Here is a 10,674-nt window from a genome sequence, read left to right as displayed (position 1 = left end):
AAAATTAGGGAATGAAGAGAAGATGGGGGAGGGAGACAGTACAACAAAATAAGCAGTGCCAATGAGGGCAGTTAAGAATTAATCTTGCTGATGAGAGGGGGATAATCTATAGAGATGTCTGCATGGGTATTTAGCCAGAGCTGCACCAAGCATAATAAAACTGACTCATCAGTTCTTTCAGAACTGCCTAATACAAGAGGGATTCTATTTATTCTGTTAGTCTTAGTTAAAGGGTAAGACATGGAGCAATGGTTTTAAAGTATCTGGAGGTATATTTTGATAAGAAATAAGAGAAAACTCCTTGAAATTTGCAACTGCTTCAATGTAGACTGGGCTGACTTGCAAAGTAGACAGATCCTCTTGACTGGAAGACTTACTTGTTATGTAATCTGTGCCAGGAATTCTTCCAATGAGTGTGAGCTTGCACCCTTTGAGACAATTTCCAGCTCTGCTTCATTAACATTCATTATTCTATGCATTTTCAAAATAAGTAGTTTCACATATGTGCTCCCATTAGGTTATCACAATCACATCATATCTGCCCATTTGGTCAGCTATGTGGCAAAGTGAATAGAAGGTTGAAATTGGAGTCCAGAAAATCTCATCTTGAATACTGACTTACTTTACTAGAGGAATGTACCTGGGCAAGCATCTTTCACGTTCAGTTTGTAGATCACTTTTTTAAGATCAGAATAATGATGCCACCAAGCTCAAAGAGATGTTTTCAGAATTAAATAAGGTAATATTCTGAAAGTACAATATAAATTTTAGATATTATTATATATCTGTCTCTCATTATTTCTATTTTTATGTTTCTGTTTCCCCTCTTCCTCTTTCATTTTTTTTCTGTATTAGGGGACATTTCAATGAGGCATTCATATGATTAAGTGAATCATTAAGATGCCTTACATAGAAAAAAAAAAAGAAACAATGCCCCCTTCAACAAACAAACAAACAAACAAAAAACTTGGTACTGAAGCCAAGTAAAGAAAAAAACTTGGTACTGGGGAAAACAGATTTTTAAATTAGCTGTGTAATAAAACTATCCTTAATTATTCTAACATTATCCTAAAGGCATATTCAAAAGTACCCTGAGATTGACAAATGAGGGGAAAATAGTTTAGTTTCGTTTATCTTATTTTATAAAGAAAACAGAAAATGTTCAATGTTCAATTCCTAATTTTTTGTTAAGAATTTATTTCAGTAACTCAAAAGACTCATGGTTTTTTTCAGTCACATCTCTCTGTATAGAGGCTGGTCCCAACCTCCTAAAGAATAACTAATTATTAAGGAATTGCTCTGATCCCTAAATTCATCACATGGTCAGTAAACATTTTCTATTGAATCTTTTTCATTTAGCTAAATTTTGCCTCTGGGACTGTACTACAAGCCTCTCCAAATTGGTATCACCTGTTAGAGCTTGTCTTTTTATACCATTCTGGGAAACAGGTGACATAGGTTTCTAGGCATTAGTGACATGGGAGAAAACATCAGAAATATAGACTGGATTAAGGGAAGATATGTTAAATTATGGGGGCGGTTGGTTTTTAAATGTGTAAAAATACCCATTTGATAAATATTGATTGGAAGTCTGTTACAGAATAACATGAAACTAAGAGGGAGTGAGGAAATTAAAAATTCTGGTGAGGCAAAAGGTAATCCACACTAGGGTCAAGGGTATGGATGGCAGAAGACTTTAAAAGAGAAGAAAGGAAAGATGAATGTTCTGGATGTAATACCTGAATGTCAGCAGGGCATTTGACCAAGTTTTTATGATCTTCTGGATAAAGTAGAAAAGGGTGAGCTTGTTAGAAGTGCAATTTGGCAGATTAAAAACTGGCCAAATGACCAGAATCAAAGAGTAGTGATTGCTGGTCTGACAACAAAACACCTGGAGTCTCCTCTAGTGGAGTTCCCTTGGGATATCTTTTTCGATCTAGGCTGTTCAACATTTGGAGAACAGCTGAGCATAAATGCAATGATGGTCAGATGTGCATTTAATACTGATTTGGGAGGGAGAATAAGCATATTGGGTGATAGCTCCAGCAACAGAGAACTTCGCAAAGGGTGAGAATAATGGGGTAAAAGTATTAAGATAAAATTTAATAGGGAAAACATAAATCCCTAAGCTGAATTCAACAATCTCATAAGTCAAATGAAATCAACAATCACAGGGAATAATGCATGGGAAGTTGTTTATGCAAAAAAAAATGCCAGGGGATGTTTAATGGACTGAAAGGTAAGTATAATAAGTCAATAGTGTGACCCAATCACAGAAATGCCTCTTTGCATTTAGGATACATTAAAAGAAATACTCTCTTCAGAAGGAAGATAATTCCATAGTGCTATGACTTAGAACATCTGTAGTATTGCATATATACATATAGTATAACATAGTATTACATATATACATATAGTATAACATAAAACCTCAGTTATATGCACCCCATTTGCTTAATTTTTAAAAATTTATTCATGTATGTCTGTATTTTTCACCAATAATTTTCTGTTCTAGGCCCCTCCCTTTTGAATTCTACCTTGTACAGCCATCACCACTAAAAACATCAGGAATAATTAAGTAATACTGATTTAAAAAAAAATATCTGACAGCATAGGCAACATTCCACATAGTAGTACCCCATCTCTCTATTGACAAGGATTAAATATACTTCATCTGTGACAAAGACATTGCAATTGATGATCACAATACTTTTTTTATTTGATTTGCTACTTTTAGTGATATTTTCGTGTGCAACACTGTAATCATTGTGTATTCTACTTCTGATTAATTTGATGTGTATCGATTTATATATATATACACCCCCTTTTTGAGGGGTATATCATTTAATATAGTGCTTTGAATGTAGTGAAAAAGTAATTTCATTAGGAGGAGTTTATGTGCTAAGTAATGTAAGTTACTTTATCCACGTTTATAGATAAGGAAACTGAAGCTGAGAGCATAAAAGATTTCCAATTAATGCCTGAGAGACTAAAGCTAAGGTCTCTTGACTCTAAGTATAAAAGTCTTCTACTCCTCTTCTTCCTCTTTCTCCATTTCCTCCTCTTCCTCCTCATCCCTCTCCTCCTTTTTCTCCTCCTCCTCTTCCTCGTTTCTTCCTCCTCAATAATAACAATCAACACAGCACTTTAAAGTTTGCAAAGAACAACACATTTTATCTCATTTGAAACTCATAATAATTCTGAGAGGTACATGTAATTATTATCCCCATTTTACAGATAAGGAAAATGTGGCAGACAGTGGATGACTGACTTGCCCATGGCCACACAGCTGGTATCTAGCACTGTCCATAATGTCTCTCTTCTCAGACATGCACATTATTAGGTGTACATAACATTTGTTAACTCATGGAATGAATTGCTTCAGAACTAAAATAAAATGTTTTAATTCTCCCTTGTTCCTTTAGGAAACTTCTGAATTTGAATCTAGTTGAAATAATCGTGGTCATTTGCAACCTTCTAAAGGATGTCTTTTTCCAATAACACTAGTTCCCACCCCTTTTCCTTCTTGCTCCTGGGAATTCCTGGTCTGGAAATCTTCCACATCTGGATTGGTTTTCCCTTCTGTGCTGTGTATCTAATTGCCCTGGTGGGAAACATCACCATCCTGACAGTGATCCAGACAGAGCAAAGCCTCCATCAACCCATGTTCTACTTCCTGGCCATGCTGGCCACCATTGACCTAGGCTTATCCACAGCTACCATCCCCAAGATGATGGGTATCTTCTGGTTTAACTTGGGTCTGATCACTTTTGGGGGTTGCCTCACTCAAATGTTCTTCATTCATATGTTTACTGGCATGGAGTCAATTGTGTTAGTGTCAATGGCCTATGACCGCTATGTAGCTATCTGTAACCCTCTGCACTATAGCTCTGTCCTCACCAATAAGGTTGTAGCCTTAATGTGCCTTGGGGTACTGTTAAGATCTTTTTTTGTCTTCCCTTTGTGTTTCTGGTCTTAAGGTTAACTTTTTGTGGACACCACATTATCTCTCACACCTATTGTGAGCATATGGGCCTGGCCCGCCTGGCCTGTGAAAGTATCAGGGTCAATATTATCTATGGCCTTTGGGCCATTTCGATCTTGGTGCTAGACATGGTTGCCATTGGTATCTCATATGTGCAGATCCTCCGTGCTGTCTTCCGCCTCCCTTCTCGTGATGCCAGGCTCAAGGCACTTAGTACATGTGGTTCCCATGTCTGTGTTATCCTGGCATTCTACAGCCCCGCTCTATTCTCCTTCATGACACACCGATTTGGCAGGAATGTACCCCGTTACATTCATATCCTCCTGGCCAATTTTTATGTGGTCATTCCACCCATGCTCAACCCTGTTATCTATGGGGTCAGAACCAAACAGATTCGGGAGAAGGTGCTGAAAGTATTCTATAGAAATAGCCCAAAGTCTGGAATAGCTTAGGTTACCCCCTCACCAAGGAGGTACAAGGACCATTTCCAAATGAACTGCATGAATAAATCATAGTAAGTGCCTCCATATTGGAGGTTCTTCAGCATGGGCTGTTTGACCCCCTAGGCAGGAATGTTGTAAAGGGGACTTCTAGTCTAGTATAGATTGCACTAGACTAGAAAATCTGTGAGGTTATTTCTGGAGCACAGATTATATGAATCTGACATGTCATGACTGGTTTTGTGAAGTTTCTAAAAGATGAGGATTAAGGTAAGTCTTTTTTCTAAACTCTCTGTGGAATTAGTGACTATGGGCATTTCCAAATGCATAAATTGTGAGTAATGGGGAATTATGTAAGCTTCTGGAGATAAAACTATGTACCCATTGCTTTAATGTGACATAAAATAGAACTTCATAGATTTAATGACCTAGAATTTCTGAAAAAAATTCAATCATATATTTTTGAAATTATGGTTGTGATTCCTTATAAAGAGAAAAGAAATTGTCTAAATCAGAAGAATATGTTAATTATGAAAGACCAATGTCAAGAGACCTTTTTCTAAATCAATGTTATATATAGGATATCTGTATTACACAAAGTTTTTGATGTAATTGTATACAATGCCATAGAATCCTTGTTGTTGTTTGTCCTTCATTTTCAAAGAGGACCATGTCATCAGGGAGGCAATGCCATGACATGCATATGAATTGGATTTGAGTGAAGGAGGACTTTGCAAAGTCACCAGCCTCACCTTTTACTCTGGATCCATCTGGGTCCAGTGGGGGGATACAGATCAGGATGATTGGAGATGGCCCTGGATGCAGTGGGAGACCTTAGCCTTTTTAAGCTAAAGTCTTTAAGAGGTCTCAGTTTGATTAAAGCAGTGCCCATTCAGTGATTGAAGTTAGGTAGGAAGTGAGGCAGAGAATGGCCTCTTTACCTAGTTAAAAAAAAAATCAATCTGAGAAGAGAAGACCCTCAGGGTTTCTGGCTAAATTAGAAACAATTGCTATTTACATTCACTCTGAGCCAATTAAGACCTAAATGATGAACAAGTGGGGCTTGGTCTAGGACTTATTGTTGGCCCATCAATGATAGATAGAATGATTTGAGTTTAAGGTACAGTCCTTAAGGGGGAAAAATATTTCAGACATCACAATGTATATTCCTTTGGACAGAGCATCCAGGTAGGGTATGATATCCTATGTGGACAAAAGAAGAGGAGAGGAGAGGAGTGAAGAGGAAGGGAGGGGAAGGAAGAAAAGGGGAGAGGGAAGGAAAGGGGAGAAAAAAGAAACTGAAAGAAAAAGAAAGGGGCTGTGTTGCCCAATTGGATAATTCGTGTTCCGTACCCAGTGGGGCAGCTCTTCTTTTACCCACAGAGGTTGTTGTTTGTCCTTCTTTCTTGAAGACGATCATGACATCAGGGAGGTAATGTCATGATATACATGTGAATTGAATTTAAGTGAGACAGGGCTCTGCAATGTCACCAGTCTCACTTTTTTCTCTGGAGCCATCTTGCTCCAGCAGTGAGATATAGATCAGGATGACTACAGATGGCCCTTCATGCAGTAGGGGACCTCAACCTTTTTTTGGAAAAAAAAGAATGAAAAAAATGGAAGAAAATGTGAAATATTTTATTGGAAAAACAACTGACTTGGAAAATATATTGAGAGATAATTTAAGAAGTATTGGACTACCTAAAATTATAATTAAAGAGACTGGACATCATATTTCAAGAACTTATAAAGGAATACTTCCCAGATACTTTAGATCCAGATGTTAAAATAGAAATAGAAAGACTCACTTACACCTCCTGAAAGGGATCCCAAAATGAAAAACACCAGGAATATTATAGCTAAGTTCCAGAGCTCCTCGGTGAAAGAAAAAACTTCAAGCAATGCAATGCCAAGCAAAGGCAACTTCCAAGGTTTGGAATACCAGCATAGTAACTCTCCATTTTATTCAGTGACAAATTAAGGCAAAATATTCACAGAAAAGAGAAAATCAAACTACAGCATTTACCAAGTGTGGTTCAATAATTTCCAAGTACTACTCCACCCCTGGACAGTACATTCATTTAGTCAATCACAAAGTCTCTCTTCTCAAATGGAGAATAGTTTCCAATTATAAACAAAATACATTCATTTGGTCAGTCACAGAGCACAAAAAGGTTTCCCACCCCTGGATCACAACTGAATTACAATTATCATCAGTTAATACCAAGCACCTTCTCAAGAGGGGAGTGGAGAACATAAAGGCCATCTACCCCTGAGCTACAACAAGGTTAAGATATCATCACAGCATTTAATACCCAAAGAGAGGTCTTTTCTTCATCTTGAGATGAGACAAGTTCTCAGAAATCTCTGTTCCTGGGGAGACAAAGCTTAACAAAGCCACAAGATACATTGCAAGTGTCCTCATCAATTCACTCTCTGTCTGCAGAACAGTCTCAGGATCCATGAAAACATCAAGACCATCTTTCAGGATTCCTATAAATGTACAACAAGAAAATCCTTCTTCAGGGCTTCTGACCCAACAGCAAGGTTCCAGGACCTCTGCAATAACAGCATTGTCCTTTACCAGCAGGCAAATCTGGCAAAACAACAACACAGACAGACAAAATACCGGCATCATAGCCATGCCTCCTCAGTTCTTGGCAGCTCTCAAAAGTCCTGGGCAGCTCCAATTGGCCCTTAGCAATCCTCTCTCTCTCTGCCTCAATGATGCTGCTCCCAAAGGTTCTTCTGCCTCCCTGTGCTTGGGCCTCTCTCTAAATCCATGACACCAGCTGCTCCCAGTTCAGCCCTCACTCTTCACGTCAACAAGTATATCCCACATGTGGGATAAGCTCTAGATATCAACACTCAACCCGAAAACCAAGCCAATACAGTGGGATCTTTAAATTCCATTTCTATTACAAGCAACCAGGGTGAGGGTGAAACAATAACAAGAAAAGAATTCAGATACTGTTGAGTCACATCCAGAATCACACAGGAATTAGCATATATTATATTAAAGGACTGGAGTTCTTTGAATATGATATTACAGAAATCAAAAGAGTTAGGATTACAACCAAGTATAAAATACTTAGCAAAACTAAGGGTAATCCTTTAGGGGAAAATGTATATTTAGTGAAATGGAGGGCTTTCAAGCATTCCTGATTAAAAAAATCAGAGCTGAATAGAAATGTTGACATTCAAATATAAGATTCAACAGAAGGTTAAAAAAGTAAACATGGAAGAGTAATGATAAGAGATTCAATATTGCATTCCTATATGGGAAGATGAGACATGCACCTTCTAAGAACTTTATCATTATTAGGACAATTAAAAGGCATTTACATAAATGAGTGCATGGTTGTGAGTTAATTATTTTGGCATGTTATAAAAAAATGAAAGGATTGAGAAAGAAGGATGTACTGGGAGAAAGTGGAAGAGAACAGTAAAATGAAAAAATTTTTTCTCACATAGAAGAGGTACCCAAGAAAGAGATTTTATAATGGAAGGGAAAGAGATAGCAGTGGCAGGAAATGTTTAATTCTCACTACCATCTGAATTGGTTTAAAGAAGAAAAAATGTGTGTATGTGTGTATGTATATGTGTACATAATAGGAAAGCAGGATGGGAAGGAGATAAGAGAAAGGATGAGGTAATGAAAGGGAGGGCTGATTAAAGAAGGCAGTAGTTAGAAGTAGTTAAAATAAAAATTGGAGTTGGGACAGAATAAAAAGGATGACAAAAAGAAACAGAAGAAAATGTGATATATAGACATAAACAATTAGTAATGGTGACTAAAAATAAGAATGGGGTAAGCTCACCCATAAATCAGAAGCAAATAGCAGAATGAATTAGAAACAGAATCCAGCAATATCTTGCTTAAAAGAGGCATATTTGAAAGAAGAAAACACACACAGAGTTAAAATAGAAGACTGGAGAAGAATCTATTTCAGCTAAATTTTAGAATGCAGCAGTATCAACCATGATGTCAGACCAAGGGAAAACAAAAGTAGACCAAATTAAAAGAGATAATTAAGGAAACTTCATTATGTCAAAAGATTCCAAAAACAATGAGGTAATAAAAAAATACAGCAAGTTTCTCTGATAAAGGCTTCATTTTTCAAATACATAATGAGTATAGTAGCAAGTCAAATTTAAAAAAATTATGAGCCTTTCTTCATTTGATGAATGGTCAAAAGATATAAATAGGCAATTTTCAGAAGAAATGGAAGCTATTGTAGCATGGGAGACAAAAATGTTCTAAATCACTATTCATTAGATAAAGGCAAATTAAAACAATTCTGAGGGACAACTTCACACCTATCAGAAATGACAAAGTCTGCAGGAGGTGAGGGAAAATTGTCTAATAAATTATTGGTTGAATAGTGAAATGATCTAACCATTCTGAAGAAAAATTTGGAACAATGCCGACATGGCTATAAAACTAGGTATACCCTTTGACAGCAAAGAGATCAAAGAAAAAGGAAGAGAAGGTATATTTAGCAATAATATTTGTAGCAGCTTTTTTTGTGGTAGCAAAGGAATGGAAATCAGAGGATGCTCATCCATTGGAGAGTGACTGAACAAGAAGAGGCATATGATTATGATGGAAAACTACTGTGCTATAAAAAATGATGAGGAAGTTTAAGAAAAACAAAACAGAATATGACCAGAGCTATATGAACTGATACAAAATGAAATTTGAAGGAATAGGGGATTATTGTGTTTGTAACAGCAATGTTATAATAATGAACAACTATAAAATACTTTGCTACTTTTATTAATACAACAAATCAACATGACCCCCAAAGACTCATATGTAAAAATGTTATCCACTTGGGCAGCTAGGTGGCGCAGTGAATAGAGTACTGGCCTTGGAGTCAGGAGGACCTGAGTTCAAATCCAGCCTCAGACACTTAACACAAAAACTAGCCGTCTCACCTTGGGCAAGTCATTTAACCCCAATTGCCCTCCAAAAAAGCAAAAAAAAAAATCTATCCACCTCAGAGAGAGAACTGATGAATTCTGAGTGCAAATTGAAATATAATTATCTAAACCTTCATTTTTCTTGTGTGATTTTTTGAAGTTTAGCTAATGAGGAAATATGTTTTGCATAATTTCTCGTGTATAAGTGATGCCATAGAGGACTTCTGGTGCCAAGATGATGGAGTGAGGATGGAACCCTCTGAAATCTTCCTAAATTTCCCTTCAAACAACTAAAAAAAATCTCATAATTCATCTAGGAGCAGGGAAGCAACTTAGCACCATTTCAGGAAAGGTCTGTCTCCCTGGGGTGGGAAGGGAGCACAGCTCAATAGCAGCAGCTGCCAATCTCATTACAGGGGGCTTGCAGCAAGGTTCCAAGCCTGGGGTAATCTGTCAGCAAGGTCCTGCCTTCTTGCAAACCAGTGGTACCATAGGCAAGTGAGCAGCTTGTGTAGCATAGCAAGGCTCCACCCTTCCACCTTACCTCTAGCACAAGCCAACAGACAGGCCTTGATCCCATTGCTGACCAGTAGTAAAAGCCCACCCTGGAGCTAGTGAGACCTTGCCCCTGGGATCTAACAGAAGAGAGACCCAATTTCCATAGTAACTTAGAATCAGGGCCCCATCCTTGTGGCTGGCCAGTAACAAGATCCCTCTTTCTGGTCCAGCAACCAGAAAGATTCTGTTGCCATAGCAACCCAGCAAGGATGCCCAACCCCTGGAGAAAGCCAGGAGCAAAAGTAACAAACAAAAAAAGCAAGTGAGGCCAAAAGAGAGGCCCCACCATAAATGGAAAGAAAGTCAGAAGGGCAACCTAACTTACATTTTAATTTTATTTTTTTTTATTTTTTAGTTTACATAATTCATTTCCACAAGATTTTGAGGTACAAAATTTCTCCCCATTTTTCCCCTACCCACCACCCCAAAACAACAATCCCACTGATTATCCCCTCCCCCAGTCTGCTGTTTCACATATCTTCCCCCATCCCTCCTCATACTTTCCAATAGAGCACAGTGGACCTCTATGCCCCAGAGCCTGTATATCTTATTTCCCAGTTACATACATATAACAACATATACATATATATATATATATACACACATATATAAAAATTTGATTTTAAAACTTTGAATTGAAATTTCTTTCCCTTCCTCCCTTGTCACACACCCTTATTGGAAGATAAGCAATTCAATATAGGTTGTACATGTGTAGTGATGCAAAACATTTCCATAATGGATATATTGTGAAAGATTGACTATATT

At 37.5% G+C, this 10,674-nt stretch overlaps 1 pseudogene; it reads left to right on the top strand.

Annotated features, from left to right (window-relative positions):
- Positions 1 to 3,484: 3,484 nt before the first annotated feature.
- LOC138177789 (olfactory receptor 52E2-like) lies at positions 3,485 to 4,437 on the top strand (annotated as a pseudogene).
- Positions 4,438 to 10,674: the final 6,237 nt, after the last annotated feature.

This window comes from Petaurus breviceps, unplaced genomic scaffold (genome assembly GCF_028583685.1).
Source record: "Petaurus breviceps papuanus isolate PSGF00001 unplaced genomic scaffold, PetGlider_PUasm1.0 90444, whole genome shotgun sequence".
Classification (NCBI taxonomy): Eukaryota; Metazoa; Chordata; class Mammalia; order Diprotodontia; family Petauridae; genus Petaurus; species Petaurus breviceps.
The sequence above is the reverse complement of the archived record's forward strand: the minus strand, read 5'-3'. Positions and strand labels throughout refer to the sequence as shown.